The sequence below is a fragment of the Pholcus phalangioides genome, unplaced genomic scaffold (genome assembly GCF_987345545.1).
Source record: "Pholcus phalangioides strain wild (caught in Gottingen) unplaced genomic scaffold, Ppha-v1.0 ptg000013l_1, whole genome shotgun sequence".
NCBI classification, from domain to species: domain Eukaryota; kingdom Metazoa; phylum Arthropoda; class Arachnida; order Araneae; family Pholcidae; genus Pholcus; species Pholcus phalangioides.
The window spans coordinates 3,240,408-3,267,371 of record NW_028301606.1 but is presented as its reverse complement, the minus strand read 5'-3'; positions in this window follow the sequence as shown (position 1 = coordinate 3,267,371).

Here is a 26,964-nt window from a genome sequence, read left to right as displayed (position 1 = left end):
ACAATTTTTGTTCCCCTTGATGCCTAATATGACCCCTCTGAGTTTGTCGCCACGTCAAGGCAACATCATTTATACAGGGTGCATTGCAAACTGGGGTATGACATTTTACTGGTGAACCGTCGATATGAGAGGTATGCTTCCAATTAGGAAAAAGTTTCCAAATAGCGTGCAGTACTTAGATATTAGTACACTCATTTTTCAAGGACTGTATAGTCATTAAAATAGAATAAAAACTTTTTATACATTCCACGTGTGCCCGAAACACAATTAGAAAGTGGTTGCTCTGTTTTTCTTGATGCCAACAAAAAAAAATCCGTTTTCAAGTGCAATGTTTGCTAAAATATTCGAATTCGTATAACTCAAGAAATTTAAAAAAAAATTTAAATGTGGGTAAAACGTTTTTCCCGGATTTAACGCTGTTCTTTCCCGAATTTCCTCCGTTTTTCGATTCGAATAGCTCACTGAATATTGCACTTAGAAACACGGAATATATATTTTATTTTGATATCATCAGGAAAGACAGGGCAACAGCTTTCCAATTGCGTTTTGGGGCACACGAGGACTGTATAGAAATTTAAGTTTTTCATTTTATTGACTATGAAACCCTTGGAACATGAATGACATATCTGAGTAATATACGCTATTTTGAAACTTTTTCTAATTAAAAGTATTCATCTAGGATAAACGGTTAGCCAGTAAAATGTCATACCCCCGTTTGCTATATACTCTGTGTGTACCATCTAATTTCTTCATTGAAACATACAGATAGTTTCATACGTAGCTTTCCAATGGACGTTCATTTGCAGCAGACTGCACAAAAACCGGAAAATTCTAATTATAGACATCCTGTATGTGCATATAATATGCAAAATATATTCATGGATTTCATACGACTTTTGAGAGGAAATCGAAGATTTTGCGAAATTTCTGTCAATGAATGAAATATATGCATGTGAACTATATTATAGATGAAGATCGTATCAAGTCTTTTGCCATCATTTTTGATGAGAGTAACTTCATAGGGAAACACTATTTCTCTCCTCGGCCAGGAATTTCACAAGAGACGTGGAATATATTAAGGAGGGGTGGGGGGGAGGTAGAAAGTTCGCGTGAGCATTTCAATCTACGAGCCATGCCATCAGCTGTTCTAGGTAATAAGATTCACTTTGGTAGACGCTGCTCTGGCAGTCATCCAATGTAAGTACTCCATGCACGGCATGAAGAGAGAAGGAGAGAGATCAGACAATATCCATCAGGAGTTAGTCGTCTCAGTGTACGACCCTCTATGTATTCTGTACTCGCTCCATAGGAAAGTTTATGCTCGCCCAAGTCTTTTCATAAATCATTCGTCTCGAGATTTTATCACAGCGATGCTCTCTCTTACGGCTTATTTTACTCCCAGTCGTACGCTTTTGATCTAAGCATTCAAGCAGTCTGATGGATCAACTGAACCGAATAAGCCGGGTAATCAACGTTTTTAGCCTTTGCGTCTATTATGAGCCAGAACTAATTTTATAATACCACACCGATGCATTAATTCCTTCTATTATTCTCCGGTTTAGACATCAGGGGTCGTGAAAATGGGGTCTTCCTTAGCCTTTGTCCAACTTGACCAGTCTTTGCTGCATATCTCTAGGGTATGTATTATGGAAGAAGTGTGAGGAAATTTAAAAAAAGTTAACCCCTGCTGCTAACTTTTACTTAGCTTACGGGTTTTTTGCCATCGAATTTGGATGATGTATAGGTGAAGTACCAGCGATACATCTCTGAAATTGGTAACTTTATTCACATTTTGAAAATAAGGAGGGGGAAAAGACGAGAGGGACATTTTTTGTCTTGTTATCAACCGCATCTGCTTCCCTTACACCAGACTTTTTATGTTACCGGTCAAAACATATTCTGTCTCTAATCAAATGGGATTCAATTCAGAAAAAAATTAATTTTAATACAAATACAAGGCCACAACAGGCAAAATGCCCAACTGAGAAAAAGACGCCCTTAATAAATATGGATATAATATTTGTGAAATACAGTAACCCCCAATTAAAAATACAATTATAAAAACTAAATATACATCTTAAAATACCATAGTATGTCCATAGTATCGCTAACGCCTGGGGAAAGAGTGAAGAAGAGAAGGTAAAAAAAAAAACCTCTGCCACTGTGGTGGTCGAGTGGTCAAAGTGATTGACTCAGGGTTCGAACGCCACTGTAGCAACAGCGGCGGTCGGCGGAAGTTTGTTTTCTACGGTTTCCAATTTCGAGGAGCGAATACGAGCCGATCTCCACGTTGAAAAGTCTCACCAAGGATTGATTGATTGGTTGATAATCGCTGACGCCCAGAGCTGTTGCGCAAGACAACGTCCTCTCTTCACCTCCTGGAAGGATGGGTCGTGTCGGAGAGCATCTTCTACTTATTCAGCAAAAATGAAACAATTACATACACTCTATGGAAACAATCCATCAGAAAACATTGAGCACGATACATTGAGGATTAACATAAAAGAAAAATGAAATAATAATAAAATATATATATATATACCAAAGAAAAAAGAATAAAACACGCTTATTTACACAGATTTGCTATCAATCATCAACAGCCATTTGCAATCCACTGCTAAATGAAGGTCACGTCTAATTTTTTCCATTCTGCTCTGTCTGATGCTTTAGCCATCCAGTTGATTCCCGCCACTTTACTGATCTCGTCAATCCATCTTGCGTGGGAACGCCTTCTCAGAAGTTTAACACCACGGGGGTATCAATCTGGAATACTTGTAGTCTATATGTTGTCTTATCTTCAACATGAGTATTATTTTAACATTAATATATTAAACTACTTTACATTTTTGTTCCTTCGTTTCTGTGGTTCTCAGTCACACAGAGCAACACGACTAAAATGATCCAATTTCTGTATTGTATTTTGTTTTCATTGGCGGAAGAACCAATTAGGTCAAACTGTGCCATGCAATTATTCAATCATCACACTTCACTGATAATTAGAAAAATTGACGCCAGATGACAGCTCTACGTAGAAACAGACCACGTTATAGGTTCACAACACATACATGCACAACTTCCAGCATGGTCTTTTTTTCAAACTGAGCACAACTCAGATCTATCACCATCTATGGGTAATTTACAGTTTAGTAAGTTGTGCCGGAAGTGTAAGTGTGTGTATACCTAACAATCTGAGTGCGTATATAGTATTGTGCTTGATTTCTCAGTGCTGCTGCCACCTATACTTCAGAAGTGAAGTGAGTGATGTTTTATGATTGAATTACATTTGTACGGTTTGTAGGTCTGTTTCTCTCTCTGGAGAGACTTTTTAAAGGGGAGATCGGCTCGCATTCGCACCTTGAAGTTGGGAACCACTGACAACCAACTTCAGCCGACCACACTGTAGTGACAATGGGGTTCGAACCCGGGACCTCGAATCCGTCACTATGACCACTCGACCACCACAGGTCTAGGTCTTCTACCTCCTGCTAAAATATCTTTATTGAGACACAGCGGTGGCCCATGATTTGGTTAGGAGGAGGAGGAGGGAATCTCGCTTATAAATTTTTTTTGAAAACATCGTCATTAAAAGAAAACGTGTAAAACATTTAAAATGGGAAATCTCAATCAGTATTAGTAAGAGTCGAGACAACGAAAATAAATCTAAGTACTAAGCGGGAAAACATTGTTGGTGGGAATGTTATAAGTGTGGGATCCACTACTACTGCCACTAAACCACACATGCATCTCGCCCACATTCCTCTGCGAAACTTCTAACAAATTAGTACATGTTGGAATATGTGCGTATGTGTTGCGAAACTAACGTAAAGTTTGTTTCTGTGCAATGCTTCTTATGTGAAGTGCTGCCATTTGCCATCAATTTTTCTAACTATGGGGAAGTGTGATGATTGAGTAATTATATCGTTGTGAGCCTGTGGGATCCACTGTAGTCTACGCATACTCATACTTCAAACGGGAGGAAAGAAAACGGATATATATATATATTTCAAACACCGCCTCCCTCGTTCTGTTATAAAAATCTGAATAAAAATGCTAGCCCCATCCACTGGTAGTTGATCTGACAGGTTAGGAATAGAAAACGAATGAGACGTGGAATTTTTTAGAATAACTTTGGGCTCGGTGTCAGGTGAAACATGAAAGTCATGTGAGATAAAGTCTTCTCGTAATTCCCGAAAAGAGGGTTGAACAAGTAATGAGCAATAATGGATTCTTGATAATCCAAAATAGAAACCCAAAACAGGTTACATGTAAATGTGAAATCACGTCCTCTTTAACAAAAACGCTCGGAAAATGTTTCTGCAGATTTCAAAAGGTCTTCTCATATCAAAGTTCAAAAACACCTGATATCAATTTAATTTGAAAAGTCCATGGTAAGAAAAACAACAATGAACAGTAGTAATAATAACAACGTTCCAAATTTAGAATTAATTTGCAGCGATACACCATTTACTCAAGTCTTTCTCAAAAGATATCCAAAACCGATATTCTCAAGCTCGTTTATTATTCATTGTTTGAATAAGAAAATAAATCAATCCGGAAATATCATTTAATGATAAAAACTGTCGTTATAAATGGATAATTTGCGATCCATTTGGAGCCATTCAACATATATATACGCTCAGAGGAAGAATATTCTATTTGTTTTCATAACTTAGGGGGTAGAGGACTCGCCCGGCAAACGAGAGACCGGGGTTCGTCCTTTGAACTGCATGAAAAAATGAAATGGAAGTCTCTGATGATTTATAGAAGACAAGGGTGCTGAACCTTTTGGAAAGTGAGAGCCACTTGATTGGTATGCAAACATGTCACAGGTCACTCAAATGACATGGAAATGTGCCACCGGCAGCATGATTGATATGGAACTGTGCCGTTTGACACTTAAGTGACCTACTTCTTTTCCGCATACCAACTCTGGCCATATCGTCATACAGCAATTTATTACCGATCGAGTTGGTCGGAAATGTAGGTGCCATCTATCGGTGGTCACTTCATATCCAGTAGGGAAATATCTATGTTTTTAACCGCGAGATCTAATCCGTGGCCCTGACGATAGCCTTCACGCTGGTAGACGATCATCTTACTACTGCACCACTCGGGCGCACTGAAGTGACTTGGAAATTTGACACAGGCCCCTTAAGTGATTTAAAATGCACCCGGGAACTATTGAGTGGTCGAGAAATGAGCAGCGGTTCGCAGGTGATCAAGAGATGAGATCCACTTAAATGATGTCAAACTTGCACCGCCGATCACTTAAGTAATCTGTAAATGTTCCTTCTGTCACTCAAGTGATCTGGAAATGTGTCACGAACCACCTAAGTGATCTGGAAATGTGTCACGAACCACCTAAGTGATCTGGAACGTGTTGCTCAATTCATTTTTACCAAATAAATTAAATTCTAGGTTATAGGTTACAATAGATGACTACGAGGGCCACATTTAGCCCATGAGTTAAATATGTATGATTTAGGACATTGTTGCGAGATCAACGGAGGATTGTATGGAAGAAGTAATTACCAACAAGAGGATATTTGTTGGCGCGGATTTCTTTGTCGTGCATTCGCCGCAAATGGATTCACTTAACACAGTCTCTCTCCAATAGATCAAACGGGAATACTTTTCTTGCCACGTTTCACCGTGAAGTCAAACCGAAACAGATGAGTGATTCTTTGGAAGAGCAAACGAATTTCCGTTTCATACTATTCATGGAATACGGTATGCGCCCATTTTTGGTCGACGATGAATCGCACATTTATGAAATTGTCCATTTCGACGACGTAGTTGTTCTTCATTCTGTATTGACCGGCGAAATTACACACGTGAGTCCAGAGGTCCTTCCGAACGTCGTGGTGTTGCCCAACAGCGATTCCGATGAAGACAATCCCTTCGAACGAGTGATTATAACCTTAAGACCTAACGAGTCACCATTCGACCTGGCTATGACAGCACCCCATGACGGGGCAACAGGAATGCTTGAACGATACCCTCACACGAAGTGCTGTCCCTGCAACGGTCCCAAGAATCCTGTCAATACGTACCGTAAGTTTACCTTGTGAATTCACTCAAAAAAAAAAATGCAAATCCGTTACCCCCATATTCCATATACCATCCTCCGCATTGCCCGGCATGCAGGAAAACATAGAGTTAAACCAGGGTGCCGGAAGTATTTTCGGACATGCCGAGAACTTGAAGTCACAGATTCCAGAAAATGATTTATCTAGAACAAAGTTTATCAACCTTTTTCAGCCCATGCTCCTACCTTTATACAATATGGGCCTGTGCCTACAATGGGCTGTAGTTCTGTGAGCTTCCCTTTGGGGGGGGAGGGGAAGGTTATGCATTTCCGTCTCAACATCACAGGGTTCCCTGGCAAAGTGATGTATGTCCTGGGGGTTGCATACATAGCTGGAAGCAACAGCTTATATGTATTTGCATACTTGCATTTGAAAACCATAGCACCAGATCGCATCATTTAGGCACTTTCCCCGTCGGATACTAGACCCCGGGCCATGCTGCCCACATGAGCCCTTGGGTTAAGATGACCCTAATTCTATGGACAGCTCTACAGAAAGTAATATTTATCACACCAAATTCCATTTGAAAGCTTTAATTCTTCACAGCTCTCCTTGCCCCCCCCCCTCTTTTTTCACTTTTCGTGGCTCTCGTTCCATATGATTTTCATCCGTGGATCCCCTAGAATATCCTTGTACCGCAAAGGACCACCCGCAAGGTCACATGGACCCAGGTTGAGAACGAGAACCACTTATGTATATTTTAACATTAGGACGACGTAAGCGATCATTATTTGACCACAAAGCTACTTTGACATGCGTTTATGCCATTCTGCCGAAATATATATTTCACATTACTTTTCTCATTTTATTTAGGTTCTTAAATTTCTGAAATATAAATTTTCTAGGTTTCTTAGTTTAGTGGTGAAATAAAGTTCTTCTTAGAATGGCGTGACCGCTATAGAAATATTACACTATTATTATTGCAAAACATGTTGAAATGGACAGTTCTCGTACGCGAACATTAATACAGAGGGAGAGAACAGATGTTCTACGATGGTGTTCGTTTTTCTCCAGAACCCATTTTCGTACCATTCACAGGTACAAATTCGAAAAGAAAGTTGTCGTCGTACGTTATTCAATTCATTGTTTCTATGGATCTTCTTTCACTGCATTGCATCAACACCATCTATATAAAAAAGCCTCCCCACAAAGCTCGTGACGCCACTGAACAAGGTCATCTCGCCTATAACCATTGGATGTAACAGGCAGAAGCATGAACCATCTTTACCCTTTTTTGTAGTATATTCAATGGCTATAAGTGAGATGACCTTCTTCAGTGACGTCACAAGCTTCGTGCGGGGAGCATTCTTCTATAGGTGGTGTTGATTGTATTCGCTGGTACAATGCCGCATGAAGAATAAAATCTTTATTTTTTTACGATTTTACCTATGGACAGGACTCTAGTTTGTGGGTCGAGAAGATTCGTATAATATAATTTGTTGTTCCTTTACAATAATTGACTACAGAGGAAGGGGGGGGGACCTGGGCTTTCATCGAAGATCCCCGTCGAGAGACGCTGCTGGGTGATGTTGGGAGCCTGTATATTTTAACACATAATCATTACTTTACCGCATTTCAATCAAGCTAAAAATAATTATACAGTTGGTAAGCAGAGAAAATCTGTCTTGAATACCATGCGCACACACAAAATTGAAATCGGGGATAAAAGGCATTTCTATTTTGAAAATTATGGAATTTGAAATCTCTAATGATTACCGTTGATGTTTTCAACAGAATGGATTCTTCCATAATGTGTGCGGCATCGGAAAGCTGCCTTATGAATGTATTACACATTCCTCAGGATTTTGTGGCTATTTAAAATTTTTTTTTGTTCATCAAATAAAATATCTTCGCAAATTTCACAAGCGTATCACATTTCAAATCTTGTCAGTAGACTGCCAAGTGAAACTGAAGCTTCGAATTACGAGAGCTCAAAAAAAATCATAGTCAAAGCTATTTTAAAGTAACAAAACACGGATTAGTCTTTGTTAAAAAGGAATTTTATAATTCCAAAATTCCAAAAAAATGGTTATATGGACATGATTTTATTGCAAATATAAACCAAAGAGACGATAGATGATGTATTAAAAAATTTCAGTACAGAAAAATAATTTGTTTTTTTTCTTTCTAGCGGCCATTTTTTGTGACGGAATCCGTCAAAATGGCCACTTCCGTCGTTCTAGGAAGCTTGAATTTCCCATTGCTCTAGTGTAAAGAATCGATTGAATTATTTTTATGTATGAGCTCTGCAATTGAGTATCCATCGTGTTTTACGAATTACGTTGGAAGCAACACGAATTTTTCACGCGTTTGCTTTATTGCAAATTCCAGATGCTAATGCTATTTGTTCTCGTTGATTAGATGAGGTAAATGGGAAAAATTAGTAGACTTCGAAGTATTTTTGTATTCTTAGAGAACATGTGCACATAAAATTTAAATATGCAGAGCTAAAAAATTAAAGAATTGCTGTGCGAAACAAGACTGTGTCTGTATCACAAAAGTGACAGCATATATTTCTCCAATCTCTGAATGTGCAAAGAAAAAGGGTAAAACACAGTATCTGTATTAGGCTGGTGAATATTTTATTAGAGCGATAATTAAACGCTTAATTCCCATTATCCATGGCAATTCCTGGATAAAAAATAAGTTTGTTACGGTGTGAAAACTACCGTTTTATTTCGATTCGCGTATATTTATTCATCATTTCTTATAGATTCATACGGTCTTTTGAATGCATAAGAGCCTTATTAGACCATGTTTTTTTTCCATTTCGAGAATGGACCAGACTCCAGCATTAAAAAAGCTAGTATGAATCGATTTTTACCGCATGCCGGCTAATGCGGGGAATCCGGTAAAACAAATTTGAACCACACAACTGAAGCAATATTGCATCGCCCCAGATATTTAAATGGATATCAAATTTTATTCACTTGTGGAAAACTGACTATTTTTAAGATTCGAAAATTGTACTGGATTGTTGCTTCAGTCTTGAAAGAAACCTCTAGTTCCAGGATGGGTAATAAGTGCTCACTATGTATACGTATAATCATTACACTCATTTATAAACTTGGAATATGCTACTCCAAGGGTGCTCAACCGTTTGGGAACTGCTGGCCACTTGAGTTTTCTGGAAATAAGCTTCGAACCACATTTTCTTCAGGTAATCTGAAAATAAGCCGCGGGCCAACTTGAGTTATCTCTAAATATACCGTGAGTCAATCGGGTGATTTGGAAATATGCTGCGGGCAATTTAAGTGATCTGGAGTCACTTAAATAACCTGGAAATAAGGTTCGAGTCACTTAAATGATCCCAATGTGACAAGAGCCATTAAAATTATTTATAAAATGCCACCGGTCACTTACGTGAAATATGAATGTGTAATAAAAATGTGTCGTGAGCACCTCAAGTTGTCTGGAAACGTGCCGCGGGATACTCGAGTGACCTGGAAATGTACCACGGGAAATTGAAGTGATTTTATAACATTTCGTTGACCAATTGAGTGATTCGGTTATTTGTCACGGCTTACATGAGATGACACTGTGGGCCAAAATTGGTTGAACATGTATGTGCTACTTAATCTCGACACTTACCAATACAAATATTATCGATACATGTACTGCATTCAGACATTTCCTAGACCAATGATGATCATGCCTACAGATTCATGACCTTGATGTTATCTGAATTCTGTGAGAACGATATCGTACATAATGTATCAAAATTCGAGATATCTCACCGGACATTTAATACCTTCAGCTACTTTGAATTTACTCTCAAAGAAATTTATCGTTATTGAGAAAACTGTTCAAGAACCACTATATTGAAAATATTTCTAGGTGCGTTTGTAGGTGACTCATCTCAAGTGGATTCATCCGGAACTCTGGCAGTTGTCAAATGCCCAGTTTGTCTGGAATCAAGCTCAGAGAAGAAAGTCTGTAGGGGACGATACTACATCACGTCCTGCAACCACATCTTATGCGTCGAGTGCTGCAGAAATTTGCTCAAGAGGAGGCAACCGTGCCCATTGTGCAGGAAGAGACTCGTGGAACATGAACTCAGAAAATATATGTTCTGAATGAATCATCGTGGATTTTTTTCGAAACTATATCTAACTTCTCAATGAGAAGTTCTTGCGGAATCTACAGAACCTGAGGATGGGGAAATGAGGGGAAAATTATGTGCATGTGAGATTACAAAATAAATAAATGAAAAGACATTGAGCTGTTGATGTTTTGATTAATCCTTATCAGGGGTTATTATTTCCATGTAAGTGGGATATTATGTATTTATGTGCCGATCGAAATACATCCGCATCAGTCTCGTCAATACGGTAGAAAAAAAATGGCATCGAAGTTTCCACAGAATTTTCTCGTTATAACCGATGTGTCGTTACAACTAATGTTTCAAGACATTGAATATGCACGAAGTTATTTCATAACAATAGAGGTGGCCATATTCGATCCGAAAAATATAAATACGGGACTACCAATTCTTGCTAAAAATATGTGGCAATTGTCGGCCAAATCGTCGATTGTTCGTTATAACTAGGGCTATGATTTTTATGACCTAAAACCGACAGAACTATACTCCATAAAATATGTATTTATGCCCTGAAAAACTTGAAATATGCCATAAAACTTAAAATTATGTTTTTATAAATAAACCATATTTCCTTTAGGATATGACGGGAAATCGCCAGCCACTTCCTAAAATGGTGCCAGAAACACACAAATAAGATTGTCAATAGTTGCTAATATCATTGAAAAATCGACAATCATTGCAACAAATTTTGCCAAAGTAAAGTAAAATTGTCAATTCTTGTTAATATCGTAGAAAAATTGTGGGAAAAGATATTGGTGAACAGTGAGCTCGGGGGAAAAAATTCCTCTTCATAGTTCAGCTGAAATATGCGAAATAATGCTCTAAAATATACGAAAATGTCTTAAATTCTTAAAACCATTAAAAATGCCTTAAATTTCTGAAAATCATTAAAAATGCCTTAAATTTCTGAAAATCATTAAAAATGCTTTAAAAAGTATTGAAAATTATAAAAATGATCTATCGTGTGAAAATAAGAAAATATGCAAAATTATAAAAAATATGCAGTCATAGAAAAATCTGAGCTCTACTTATAAATAATTCTTCAGAAATGCAGTGCTACAGCATGTTTGCAGAGTTATTATGACTTCACTACTTATTAGCCTTCCAATTAGTGAAGTCAGGATCCTTTGGAATCTCCCAGGTTTGTACAGTAAATAAAATAAAAAACAACAATTTAAAATGTATTACACGTTAAGGGGGAAAAAAAACAGAATACGGTCAAGGCCGTCTAAACAGCATCAGGATCCCGGGAGATTTTTATTCCCCCCCCCCTCCCCGTACCTGGCTGGAAGTACTTGTTACCCAATTTATATAGATACTTTCGGAAATTTGACCAGATCTTGTTTTCATGATGCCGTTCTACGGTTTGAGACCCCCGAGGCGTACCCTGGTGTGTCCATGCGTCAAGACTGCTTAAGATAATTTTTTTTTTAATTTATGAGTTAAAACAGGCACAACACATTTTAGGGTTAAGCTAGCCTGTCAACATCGAAAAATAATAATTTTTACATGTTTGCTGATTTAATTGGTTAAACAAAAGCTGAAATTCAGGTTTTTGACAAATCCATGTCGAGTTCCAAGCATTTCGAAACTTATTATGTAGGAAATGAAGTCGGATTGTTTCCATACGTTCCGTCATAAGGTGGGCTCCCCTTCCCCCAGCGTCAAAGACAGAGTCGACTGATTTAATGTATATATGTATATATGAATTGACATCATCATCATCGTGCCCCCCAGCAATAATGACCGTCCCCCAGACTATCTCCAGATCTATCTCCGCCTATGCGTTCCGTTCGACAAGCGGGACATGTGGTCATTTTACTTGCAACCGGGTCTTCTTTTCGGCATACAGTCAATATGATGATATCGGTTGCAAGTACGTTGAGCATCCTTTGTTGAATATATACGTTTACATACGGTAAACAGTTATTGCTAAAACGTAACTACTCTGCTTTATTTCCCACATAATTCTGTGGTGTTTGGTCAAAACATGATATCTCCAAAACGCGGCTTTATGGTCTAAATGCAAGTCTTGCTAATTACAACTAATAAAAGTGAGATAAATGCACTAATATGCGTGTACGGCTAAACAACATGCTGATGTGTTTTGTATTTGTTTTTTTTTTTTTCAAACCGAGCACAACTCAGGTCTATCGCCATATATAGGCAAAATTTACTACCTAGTGAGTTGTGCCGGAAGTGTAAGTGTGTGTGTACCTAACAGTCTGAGTGCGTATCTAGTGTTGTGTATGATTTTCAGTGCTGCCATCTATATCTCAGAAGTGAAGTGAGTGATGTGTAGTTACTGAATATTTATACTGTTTGTAGGACTGTTGCTCTCTATGGCTAAGAGAGAGGTTAAGAGAGGCTCTGTGGCTAAGACTTTTTAACTGGGAGATCGGCTCGCATTTGCGCATCGAAGTTGGGAACCGCAGAAAAACAGCCGACCACCACTGTGGGGCTCGAACCCGGGTCCTCGCGATACGAGTCCGTCACTATGACTTTATTTTTTATTTTTAAATGACAATGCAAATGCTTATAGCTCAAAAATGTTATTTTGAAGTTACCATCTTCTAGCCAAACACCACATTGGTTGCAAAATGTTCAATCTTTTCTTTATTCGAAAATGTCACGCTTTTTCGCCCATTAAGTTGAAATGTTGCATTCCTAGGCGTTGAAATATTGAACTGTTTTATGCACACAATATATATATCACGAATTACAATAATTTTTCTTTAAACTTAAAATACGTTTCATAGGCCTTTTTCAGAAAGTCTTTCGAAAAAATGAATTTGAATCCTGTCATTTGAAAGATACTGATGAGGAATTTAAGGAAATGATAATTATTCCGTCAAACAATGTATGACGGAAAATTTGTCATTTTTTTGTCGTCACTATAGGAAACCTATTGCAAAAGCAGCTGCACACATACTTGGATCACTGCGAATACTGAGGACTGATTACGACATCAAGTACGGAATATTGTTCAACAAGGCAGGGGCAGAGAAAGAATATTCTCTAGTCTCCTCAACAGTCTTGCATGCTGTGATAATGATAACTTACAGGAAAATAAATGTTTCGAATTAAGTTTCAGAATTCACAAAAAAAATCTTTCAACGGGAAAAAAAGTTGATAACATTATCCTTGATAACACATACCCCCCATTGATTTTTGTAGGAATTTTTACTCATGTTATGATATTGGTTCATTCCGTTCCTGGGAAAAGTAATAATATTATCCAAATGATTCTAATAAGTGACGTTGACTGTATTTACCAATTGGTTATTGTTATCAGAAACACACCGACTCCCGATGCCATCACATTAAGCGGCGTTTATATGTACTAAGCATGCACTATGTAAGAATTGAACTGTAATTCAAGAACCCGAAGCATTGCTAGAAACTATTCTAGCTAAAACACGTAAGTACTTTCCTTGATATTTATCTCAAACATTTCGTGCATAAACATCCATTTCTTAAGAAATCTCCCGATGCATACGTATCTCCCTTGCTGAATGCATGACCGTAAAGTTCTCGCAATTTCAAAATTAAACCTTATCAAATAACCTTGGTTCGGTCGGAACTTAACTTTAACGCGATATCCGTTCGCCGGCAAAACTTCTTCTAAGACGTTTCCCATTCTTCGACAAAACGTCTTTTCCAAAGTAGACGCGTGACTATTGTACAGTATTCGTGGAAACAGAGACAGTCAGAGAGAGAGGGAGAGAGAGATTCCACGGAAGCAGTTTTCTCTAATTGCCTTTTCCTTTCCCGTTTATCAGTTCTCCATGATGTAATTACTAGTGTGGATTCCATTTCGGGAACAACTCCAGAGTCTCCTTTTAAGGGACTAAAAGTCTTATCTCTGGCGGAACGGAATGTGAGACCCCGTGACTTTCCTTCACATCAAAAGAAGCAGCAGTAACACGAGAACTCGCCCGTACAAACAAACTCATACGCATACGAAAACTGGATATCGGTTCCATGGAAATATTTTGAAATGGATGCGGATGGAAAAGAGAATGGGGGGATCGCTGGGCGTCACTCGCAATCGTTTTGATAAACTAATACAGAAGTCACTCAGTTTTGAGAATATTTTCCTCCCTCTCTCTCTCTCTCTCTCTCTCGCTCTCTTTGAGCTCTGATAAACACGAATCTTTCCTCCATTGAACTTAATTAATCTTGCATTCTAGAACAGACTTTTATACGTTTCAGTGGCACGTTAATCAGGTAAAAATGAGTAATGATGCGATCGTTTAATCGAACTTTTCCCAGTGAATGTTCGGATGATTCCGCCAATATTCGAGAGAGAGAGTGGCCTTTGTGTGTGTATAAATATTTTATCTTTCTCTAATGTACGTGTATGTGCATATATTTAATGATATTCGGGAAGGGATACCGTATTTTTGATGATATCGTCTTTTTGAGAAATTATTTGACATCCCGGAAAATAACATTTTATTGAATCAGCTCTTGTTTAATGGGAATCTATCTATAAGTTCGGTGCGTCTTAAAGCAATCTTGGTGCTCATTTTGCGTTTAATGACGCTATGTTTGAAATAGTAGCCGTTAAGCCAGTAATCGGATAAAGTATTTAAAATATGTTCAAATACATCGCACGAATGTGAGTGATAATAATTTTAAACGATTCTATGACAAGCTGAAGTTGGTAATCGATGTTTCAAGGTAGCTTTTATAACGAAATTATTTTATAAATCTAGCCTAAATACAACACCACAACAGGCGAAATGCCCAACGAGGTGGCTGAGAAAAAGATGTCCATAACAAATATGGATGTCATATACTTCAGAATTACAACAACCCTAATAAAAAGGAATTACATAAACTAGAAACAGTAAATATATACATGATAAAACATTATATAATGCCCATAAGGAATACTTATAGTTATCTTATTCTATGTATGGATAGTTTCTCGATTTATTCCAACATGTTTATCGTATTTCTTTTTAAACGTATCAATTTTGTTACAATTTACTACCTCCGGGGGTTAAGCTATTCCATTTATTAACAACCCTATTAGAGAAAAACTTCTTGCGACACCGTACCCTAGAATTGTCCCTTACAATCGATACTGGTGTCCCCTTGTAAAAGCATTCGAATGACGGTGTAACAATAATTCATGGTCCATCCTATCCATCCCGTTGAAAATTTTGAACACTTCGATCATGTCTCCCCGACACTTGCGTTCATCCAATGTGAACATATTCAAAAAGAGAAGTCTGTCTCTTCATCATTCCTGAACCTCCCCAACATTTATTATTCTATGTCGTGTTGTGCTCTTTTTTCTTATCGTTTTAAACTATGAAACTGCTCGATGTGGATAGGTTCCAGAATAGGATTAGACTGGTCACTTGACCAGATACTAGGGATTGAGTGCAAAGATGATAATGGTTTTATATGTACCGCTGGATGAGGAGTGGGCGTATGGTTATTCTCCGTTGATCCGATGGACGGGGAGTGACCGATGCTGTCGTTCTGCTGTAGGTCCGGTGGGACCTTTGGCCGCCGGGGTGTTTTTGCTGGTCTTCTGCGTGGGTCGGAGGTCCGGTGGTGCGATGCCGGCCGGCGTTCGGCTGGTGTTCTTGGTGGTTGGCGGGACATTCCTTTTTCCAGCATGGCCCAGCCGTAAGGTGACCTGCTTATATTCCACAGTGGACAGAGTGGGGACCATGTTTGTGTTTGCATCCAATGTTCAGAAAACCTGAGCCGCTCATCAATGAGAATTCTCAAATCGGTGACCCTAGTTGCATCTCGAATAGTGACACAACTCAATCCGTAAGAGAATGGTCGTGCGCAGGATCGAATCATTGGCGAGGCGCATATTTGGGGGAGAGGGTAACTCACAAAGAATCATTTTCAGAGAAATTTTATGTTAATAACCTCCGAAAAGAACTTTAAATTGACACATTAAGATAGCTATAAAGATATAGCTATTAAGATAGCTTATACAGGTGTTTTGTTCGATATTTTGATGTTTTACAAATTTATTCAATAATTTATTTAAAGTTTTCATTTTTTTACGCGGAGAGGGTGCTCCGCTCTCAATGCTTCTCATTGAGAACGCCTCTGCAATTTTGTCACACGTATGACAACGCACAACTACACGCAGACATACGCACACATCATCTTCCTTCACTAAATATATTCTGACGTAACACTTTCGGGAATAAAACGCTAATTAAATTCCAGGAGTACAGCTAGACAGTGATTGCGGGCCGATCACAATACGAGTAGAAACGCTAATTAATAATCTGTAATAATCTCGAATAATCCAAAAACTGGTTATTGAGTTCTACTTGTACTTGCTAGCTATCTGTCATTTCTAAAGTACTCGAATTATCCAGAACGAATGTTACATAGCATGTCAACGTGTATTCATCCTATAACATGTAATAATTAAATAGTTAAAAAAAACTATTCAGAAATATATATTTGATGAATTATCAAATTCTTGCACATTCAACTAAGAACAAAATCAAAAACTAATTAAGAAATGAATCGAGATTGAAAAACAAATCAAATTTCAATCATATGTAAATAGAAGAAAGGTTTCGAAAAACTTGAATAACATTTTTTTTCCCTTCAGTTAATTAAAATAAATTCAATTTGAAAGCCTTGAATTCTTTTCTAATCGTATTTTTCATTAATGTCCCGAATGCAAAAAGCTAAAAAGAATTCAGTCTAATTAAAATACATTTTTTTGCTGCTGCGTAAATAGCAGAAAAAATATGTTGTTTCTCTGCGCACTTCTTTTTTTGTATGGAACATGAAAATATCATCATGAAATTCATTTCATATTTGTTTATTCAATATTACGTTGAATTCGAGTAATTTATTTGATACACACGAGATATAGACACAGAAAGATCAATCTAGAACGTGCTGGTTAAATTGAAGCTGGTAAATTAGTATCCAAACATGGTGATGTGAGTCTATCCTCTGAGTATTAGTTATTCATTTTTTCCTCGAATGCTAACAGTACTTTGGAAAAATTTTTAAAACTATATGAATAGCATATGTTCCACGGTAATAGCCTAGATATTATTGACGTGTTTTACCATGGCTAGTTGGTGAAAGCCAGAAATTAGCTTGAAAACGTTTTTATTTCGGACTTTTATAAAGTCAGTGCCTGTTTTTTAAAAAAAATCAGTGAAATCATCATTTGATTAATGAATTAAACCATCGTTTTTGAGGCTCTCATTAGATCAATTAATTAATTATATAATTATAAAGTCCATACTGTTCGGAGTAAATTAATTAATTAATTCCGTAGTAAATGAGTTTCGAAGAAAATTAACTAATTAATTTACTTCGAACTCATTTACTCGAATTTAAATTTACTATGACATGTTTGTTTGTGAGAAATACATTTCAACATTCAAAACCTGAAACTTAAAAATCGCGAAAATGACGGCTGTAGTTTCTGCTACTATAAATGGAGGATCCATTATATATAGTAGACATCACGGTAGCAGTAGATCCACGGTAGACACCAAGATTTCCGGGGGTTCCATGACTAAAAGCATCTAAGAACCGCTACTCCTTCATCATTACTCATTCCTCGGACAACTCGTTATTTTCATGATGGAATTGTCCATGATTATTTTTGTGTCTATCGAAATAATGATGGTCCGTATTGATATATTAAGTTTATTTTAGATGACGAAGATCCCGCAATCTGAGTTAAAAGATTCTGGAAGTTTTTGGTTTAATTTGTAAACGTCAAAGAAATATTTAGTCAATATATTCCAGTAAATAAGTTACGAAATTTTCAGTCAGTTTTTAAACCACATAATTAGCTTTCCAGGATATGTGCTGCAAATCTATTTTCAATGCCTGAATGGAAATCTACATTGTCGTATTGAAAATTATGTACAGAAATTACGAAAATGTCCAAATTCAAATATTAGATAGTTGAAATATTAACACGAATGGATCGGATCAAATGAACAAATAAACTAATATTTCACATAATCTTCATATATCTAATGAATATTTTTATCAAAATGAGCTTAAACCAGGTTCATCTCAAGACGCATCTGGAGATACTTGCTAAATACTATTTTGACGTTCCGTAATCTCGGAGACTTTCTTCGAAGGAATCGCGTGAGGATTTCGATCCCGTTATGTCATCATGTTTGTTCCCAAAACATAATTTGATTCATCCAGTGGGAGTTGGCGGTTGTCCAAAATCCATCGCCCACAGACCGACCAACAGTAGGATGTGTAGAGTGTGTGTGTGTGAATTCAAACTCCTCAAATACACACACACACACAACAGTTCCGGAATTAGTTTGGAAGATCTTGCATCACAGCTGGGTATCGCAGACTCAGTACATAATGCACATCCCTCCTGGTGCGTGTGCATCACCGGTTCCTTGAATTTTGCCATTCTCCAACTACGATATTTAAGATAGTTTAACAACCTCAAAGACTTATTTAGCATATCATATGTGTTTATTTTATTTTTTCTTTAAAAAGTACCACATTGATAACACTAATATAACGCTTAGTTTCATTCTTAACAAAGTGTCTTCACATTCTAAAGTGATCCCTTCACTTTTCAAGGGCCTTAGTTCAACGGGGGTACGTAAGGTTTTCAGAGACCATACCTGTAGAGGGGCTCGGTTGAACGTGTGTAGAGAAGAGTCAAGCGCGCTCTTGTTGGCACACAAGACTTGAGCTATGAAGAGAGACTTGATTTTCTGAATGTGTTTACACATTGGTGGAACGCAGTTCTCGAAGGGGATATGATAGAAGTGTTAACAATTTTCAACGGGACAATTTTTACCGTCCTGCTTTGACAAGGAGGCACTAGTATCGATTGGTAAGAGACAACTCCAGGCGGTGGTGTGGCAGGCGCTTTTCCTCTTACAGGGTTGTGAATAAATGGAATAGCTTACCTCCGTAGGAGGGTCGTGAATTCTCATGTGATTGACACGTTTAAAAAGAAATACGATATTCCTAATGGGAGGGATCGAGAAGCTATCTATACTTAGACAAGGAAACCATTATTTTTTTGTCATTTTCTGCAAACGAGGCCCAATTTACAAAGGATCTACAATTTATTGCCGGCTCCAAAAGACAGTTTTTTTACACTCGTCTAGAGTTTTGTGCGCTAACCCCTCGCTGTGTGATTCCCTGAAGTAGCAATCTTTTTCTGTGGTCATGTTGCCGTTTCTGTTGTATCTCCGCGCCAGGAAAGTTTCTGGCAAGAGCCCCAGGTATCGAACTCGTAACACCCAAAACATTCTTTGCTACTTAAGGCGAGTGTCTTATCGACCTGGGCTACCTCGTCCTTTGTGATAATGGCTCTTATATTTTGGGGTTCTATATTTTTGTTATATTCGACGTCCGGCTTTTTTTCAGCCTCAGTGAACATTTTGCCTGCCGTGGCCTTTGTGTTTGCACTTGTATATGAACTATAAACAGATACACGTTCACATTCATCCCAAATTCTTCGTAATCAGCTCCGCTAGATAATTTTATAGAATGTCTTTAGAAAAACTTGAAGCGTTAACATACTTCGTCGATAACCACCTGCTTTCTATCTACAAAACTGTTCAATATACGTTATTGACGTTGACTCTTATCGCATTAGGAAGGTCTCAACTCCACAAATAGCTATTGAAATGAATATATATATTCATTGAAGGTGCATAATAGCCGACTGATGGAAATGACTATAACGTTCCAACCGATAGTGGATAGAGGGAGATTGAAACTGTCAATTCATCTATTGTATTGACACGAATTCGGTGTCCATTAGGAATAGCAGACGGATGCTAATTAACATTGAATACTGGCAAATTACTTAGTAGTTATGGACCTTCCTATTTTAGTGAGAATCACGAAAATTGTTTGTTTATGAAAATAAATGATGAAATCAAATCTAATTACAAGTACATTTCGGTAACATACCAAATTATTGTGTGTGTGTGTGTATATATATATACACTTTTTTTCAAATGTGTGATTTTTAGTGAAATTCTGATTATTTGATTTGAAAAAGTATTTTTCGAGCTAAAGGTACACAACAGTAATGACTTGTATTGAGAGAACCACGCATGCTTAAGGCCGCACGCACACTTATTTCTGTACACGCTACTCTGACGTGACGTGCTCCTACGTCACGTCATAGTAGTGTGTATCGGCCTTTAATCATGAAAGTGCTGTGCCGTTGATGGGGATTACTGCAAGTGTTTTACCAATCTCGCAAATGCGCACCGTCGACATTTGCTTTGAGATGCCCTTCGCAGTAGACACGCGCTGACTGCCAGACAGTGCGCGGTCAGTGTTGTACAAAAAATGGTTTCATCAATCCATCCCAGAACTGGCAATGACACATTTATCTTGAATTCATTATCTTTGATTAAGACGACTTTCTACCACACTTTCATGTAGATATTACAGAGTTTTGAATGAGACCTTTTATGTGCGTTGGATCAGAAGACAAGTCCCCACTGACTAGCCTCCCAGATCTCCCAAAGTAACGTCATAGGGCTTTTTTGCTTGAAGCTACATTAAAATTATTGTGTACCAACAAAACGTTCGCGATTTGGATATTTCGGAACAGTGTATCTCCGGAGCAGTGGATTTAGCAGCACATCAAGTACTACTATATACGAGTACACTTGGCGTACCTTTTGCACCTATGCAGAGCTACTGATGATGCTCACTTTGAACTTGATTAACCTGAAAATAAACTTGGCTAGTTGCCCTCTTTTATGCAACTGAAATTTGTAAAAAATGATGTGCAGTTCTGTCACCCTTCACTTCTAGATATTTTTTTTTGCAACTTAAACTTTTGTGCAACTAGTTTGAGGTCGTTTCCCTTCTTTGGTATCTTTGCATTTCCATTCGAAGTGGTTTCTACCACCCTGAAGAGGGTGATAGACTGAACATTCAAAGCGCAAGGAGCGGGTGAAGTTATTAAATTACCTCGCAATGGACCAACGCGCTTCCCGAAATTTACCGACGTACATGCGCTGGTCTTCCAGACATCTTGTTGCCTGTGGCATTTTGCTGTTTGCGTCGAACAAATACAATTTATTACCTTTTCTCGCAACGTGCTCGTCGAATACTCTGTCTCGCTGCTCCTTTAGAGGAATAGTATTGTCGTATTACTAATAATACAGTACTTACGATAATCCATCTGACCTGTCCAGTAACCCGCGTTTCCACGCTGGTTTTCTTCGAGCATAGAAAAGTAAAATATGTCACTGCATGTCTTTCTACAGAAGTTTATATTATTTAAATGGGCTTTTTGACTTGCCTTCCAATAATCCGGCACACTCTGATCCGGTTTTGTGTCCGGTTTTGCCGAGAGTCATCTGTCGTGCCATGTTAGTAACACGCCCGATTTCCTTCATTTTTCTTGGATTCGATTGATTAGGCTTGATCTGTGCAACTATATTCTTGGAATATGTGACCAAACTTCTTTCTTTTGGAAAAGAGGAAAACATACATAGTTTTGCTAATGTGCTCAAATGCAATAAAAACTTCCCGTCATTACTTTTGATGTTATCTTGCTTGAATTTTACTTCACTATTTTGCTATTCAATCTACAGTTATACAAATACAACACCACAACAGGCAAAATGCCCAACGAGGTGTCTGAGAAAAAGATGCCCATAAAAATATGGATGTCGCACATGCACGTCGTACACATTACTCTAGGGAAATTCTAACGAATTTGTGTATGCCGGAACGTGCGTGTACGAGTTGTGAACCTAACGGGAAGTTTGACTCCGTGTAATGTTTGTTATGTGTTGTGCTGCCATCTATCTTTCTAGCTATGAGTGAAGAGTAATGATTGAATAATTGTACGTTGTAGGTCCATTGCCCTCTGTGGTGAGACTTTTTAACAGGCCGGGGGGGGGGGCTTCGGCTCGCATTGGCGCCTGTAAGTTGGGTCTCCATATTCACTTACCTTACTTACTAGCCGAAACGGTAACCCAGTTCATATTACGGAGAATTTTTAACCAATAGGTCACCACCGGGGTAAAAAATAGTATGACAGGGACAGGAAGAGTCAAGACGATGTATCGAAAAATGCACGAACAGTTAAAAGCAAGTGCTGCAGAAAAAGAATGTACGTTGCTTAAATTGGGTATATTCTACTATTCTCGATTGATTGCAACTATCCTCTATACCCATCGCATGTGTAGATATTTATGCTTCTTTGACACCACAATCGTAATTAAGCTCAATAGAGAAGTTAGTCTGAAACGTTTGATAATGTATGGTTTATTGATTTGATGACTATTTATTAATTTGGTTTTCTGGCATCTTGGCTGTAATTATTACAAATTCGCGAATAGTGCAGGGGAAATTTTACACGTTAAATTTTATGTATAACGAATGCGTTCTCATTTTCTATCTTTTCTAATCAATTTATATTTAATTTTCTTAGTAATCAATAACTTTCACTGCTTTAATTATTATTTTTTAATTCACAAGTTATATTTTTCAGAAATTAATAAATTAATAAAAGAAAAAGATCAAAACAAACTGATTTTCAGTTAAATCCATTGCCCAAAAATAGAAAAAAATACATACGTAAGACGCGTCTAATTCGTTCCCGACTCGAATTTTTTGGCAGTCAACAACCGACTGAAAAATATGCCGCTACACCACAGTGTGTTATAAATCAAAGCGAGAAAATGTTTCAGCAATATCTCTCTCAGATGGTCCGTTTCACGACGACTGTCGTCGTCAGCACTTTGCCATCACAGCCCGTGGCTATTCAATTCATCAATTTCCGTCTTTTGGAGCAGCAGCCCAAGCCAACGTTAGAAACTCTCTTGATTACTTCTCCTCCAGTGACATGTCAATTGATGATGTCGACTTCATCGAACGCTGGTAAATAATTCTTCACTCACTCATTCACTCTCTTCTCAAGACTACCATTGAGGTAAGAAAAGCTTCTCCATCTCTCTCTCGTTCGTTCCTTCGCCTTTCTACCACTGCTGTCTTCTCCTCCTCCATCCAGCATGTGTAAGTAATACTATAACACTACATGACGGACGGAGGCGCAAAAAGTGTCCATTATACCAAAGCGATGTTTCTGTCTGTGCTTATCCTACCTCCTCAGTCGATGAAAAGGAGATTTTTCTGATAGGTTACGTTGCTCATATTGAGAAAGATCCCTATACTCTCTTGATAAAAATCTAAAAGGACAGCCATTAAAGATGATAAGTTGAACCCATCGAACTATATCAGGTGGGTCACATTTCTTACGTTTTCTTTTAATACCCCTGCTACTTACGGCCCGGTGAGTTACAAGTGGTCTCGGATACAATGTGACGTGAATGATGGTGGAATATGAAATTTATTATGAAAGGATGGAGCTTATCGCGATGTGATTTGGTTAAAATTGCAGCTGTTGTCAAAAGGATGGGTAATACAAGTATTTTCCCATATGCATGCCGCCCTACTTGCGTTAACTGAAACATATTTTAATTATATTTTTATATGGTCTTCGAGTAATCTCAAGTCATTCAAATAATATATTTAGCGAATTGTTGGAACTTTTGTGTTATAGATGTATAATAACTTTTTTTTTCAAACAAAATCAAGATTATCCTCTTCTATTAATTTTGAAACTGGAATTGAAATTGCTGAAAGTTGCGTAAAAATGTTAACAAGTGTTCAATGCATTGAATTACATTTTCAGAAATAACATCTAAAGTGTTAAGCTACTGTTTTGAGATAGGGTTTCGTCGTAAGGTTGGAAAACACAAAAAAACATATATATCCTGCAACTGCAAGACACTTGCAAAAGCTCACTACATCTAAAATGGTGCACTATAAATACAAATATTCTACATACAAGAAAACAATAACAGTCAAAACTCCTACCAAGAAAATTTCCGCAATTAAAGATACGGTATTAGTAATCTAAATTTGTTTTCAGCGAACGCGAATTAAAAAAAAAAAAAATTCGAAATGTTTTGCTGAAACATTTGTTAGACTAACTTTAGTATCAATCATGGTCCAAAGTGTTGAACGGCTTGACAAATTCATAGCTGCACGGGTCGCCTTATGGGAATCCATTAATACAATGGCAATAACTTAAACGCAGAACATTTAATCACTCTTTACAATCAACAAGATCGTCCGCATTGTATTAACCGCTCTATCAATGGGAATTAGAAAAAAAAAAACCTACAACATCCAAAATTCCCTGATGAAATATTCATTCATTTTCAATTTATTGCTTCCGTTTCAGGATATAGATGGTATGCAGGTTAACTCACTATATTACATTAATAGCTTTACTTAACTGCATATAAAATATACAAAAATAACTCAAAAATTGCATATCAAAACAGTTTAATCCTTTGCTGCACCACATTATACAAAAAATATGATTTCATACCTTGATCGAATACTAATTAACTGAAAGCAAAATAAACATTTAAATGGAATTTCTTATCTCTCTGCCACGTAGAACAAATTTGAAAATCCGCTTGGAAACAAATTTATACAACAAATAATACTCAATTTATTCTTCATAAAGCTCCTTATTTTGACAATGAGAGAAAATTAATGTACATTTGACAAAAAAGGGGGTTATCATGTGCATTTTGAAATCAACAAAAACTTGTTAAAGGCAATGCCATTCAAATCATTTAAAACAATAAATTATCCAATTTTTTCCTTTCTCTACTGCTTTTGGACTGGAATTATTGTCCATCGACCTTTTCTCTTCATCGCATTCATTTGTGTCAACTAAATTAGATGGTGAAAATCCTTTGAGCATTATATGTATGATAGTGTTATACAAACGAAGTAAATGCATAATACCAGTACTACTGTAATAATAATAATAAGGACCGACTCTCACATATAATGAGGTTTTCCGAGTTCTTTTGTCATTATTTTCCGGGTGTTTACTCACGGGTAAAGCGTCTCTCTCGGTTCTCAACAACGTAGTTTTAATAATTCCGGGATTAATTAAAAATTTGATATCAGTTTCTGAAGCACCGCCGCCACGTGAATGAAACATTCTCTAGGGTTTTGGGAACCTGACAAAAATGACGTCGGAATTGCTTTAGTAGAAAGCAAATTTTCCTCTTGGAAACAGATAATGTACCGCTATAAATATAAATTTTAATTTCGCGAATTTCTCCCGACCGTCTATTCCAGGATAAGAGGAAATACAATTCTCTCTAACTCCAGAGAAGACAAAAGAAACCGTCTGTGGGGTGACGTATTTGAGAGACACGTGTGCCGGCTGTTGTAGGACTGATAAAACATTCTGATTTTTAATTTGAATATCTATATTCTATAAGATGATAACGGAAATATTATATAGATGAAACCATTACCGTTGTTATTACAGTATAGATAATCAAATAACACTTGGACTTATATTCAATGCATTCGATGAAATTTCGACTTTATTCGTTTAATCGAGAAATAATTTAAATGAGGTGTTGTGTTATATAAATATTAGTGCTTTCTTATTTAAATGTAATAATACTTCAAATAAATAAATTTGGATCTGATAATTAAAAATATTCAGTGATTATTTCCTATTTAATTTTTTCATTGATTATATATTTAATATTCAATATATTCATAGATTATATTTTATATTAAATCTAATCATTGATTATATATTTCATTCTTCAATTTATTTGATAATTTAGCATTGAATAATGATGATAATAATAAAAGTATTATTCTCGAATATAAAATGTTGTTTCCATCAAAAAGGTAAGTAATTATATGTGAAAAACATAAGTATTAATTTTTCTGTAAAATAATCAAATTGATAATGTGTAGTATAGAAATGATGAAAAATCCGTAATAATATTGAAATTAAATACGTTTTGTATTTCAAATAGTGTGAGCCCAGAATGCCTGTGTGAGCCTTAGAAAGTTAATTAAAAACAATTTGAAATGTAAATATTTAGAAAGAAGAACAAATTCTATTAATGCTGATAAAAATATAGTTTATAAGTCAATCACCGATTTATACTTTTAGTTATTATACATATTGTTATATACTGTTATACGCATGAAAAAATCAATAATGTATTATATTATTATGAAATATCCAATCGGTAAAATAATTATAAACCAGTTTTGGATAATGTAAATAAACTGAGGAGTTAGAAGTGGAAATGCTTTTTAAATTAGTAATTTGTTAGTGTGATAATCAAACTAATTTGTCTGAAGAAAAAAAAATATTATATTTCATGCATGGAAAATTAATTGATGAGAATTTTAAAATTCATGCAAAAATATTATGATCATAAACTCTCAATAACTAGTTTTGAGAATCAATTAACGTGGAGAAATTGGAATTTTTCCCTGATAAAAAAAACACAAAATAGAAGAATCAACGATGAAAGGCGTAAACTATATCATTGGTTTTTATATTGTAGAAGCAACAACGATTGGCATTTTTTGTTTGAGATTTATTTATTCAATATTGCTTGGCTGAGGCCTATACAAGATAATGTGTGGTGAAATTTGACAGAGGTGAAGTATGACTTACAAATAAAATCGGAAACTGGTTTATAATTTTAATAATGTTTAGAAATACAATCCCCGCTGCTTAATGCTGTCACATCGGAACTAGGGGTTTCTGATAACAACAACCGAATGATAATTATATTCCAAAAGTGCCGTTATTAAGTACGGTGACCATACCTTCCCTTCTTTTGAACGGGAGCTAAATGGACATTAGTAAAGCGGGCAACTGTTTTTATTTCCCACATTATTTGGTTGCAA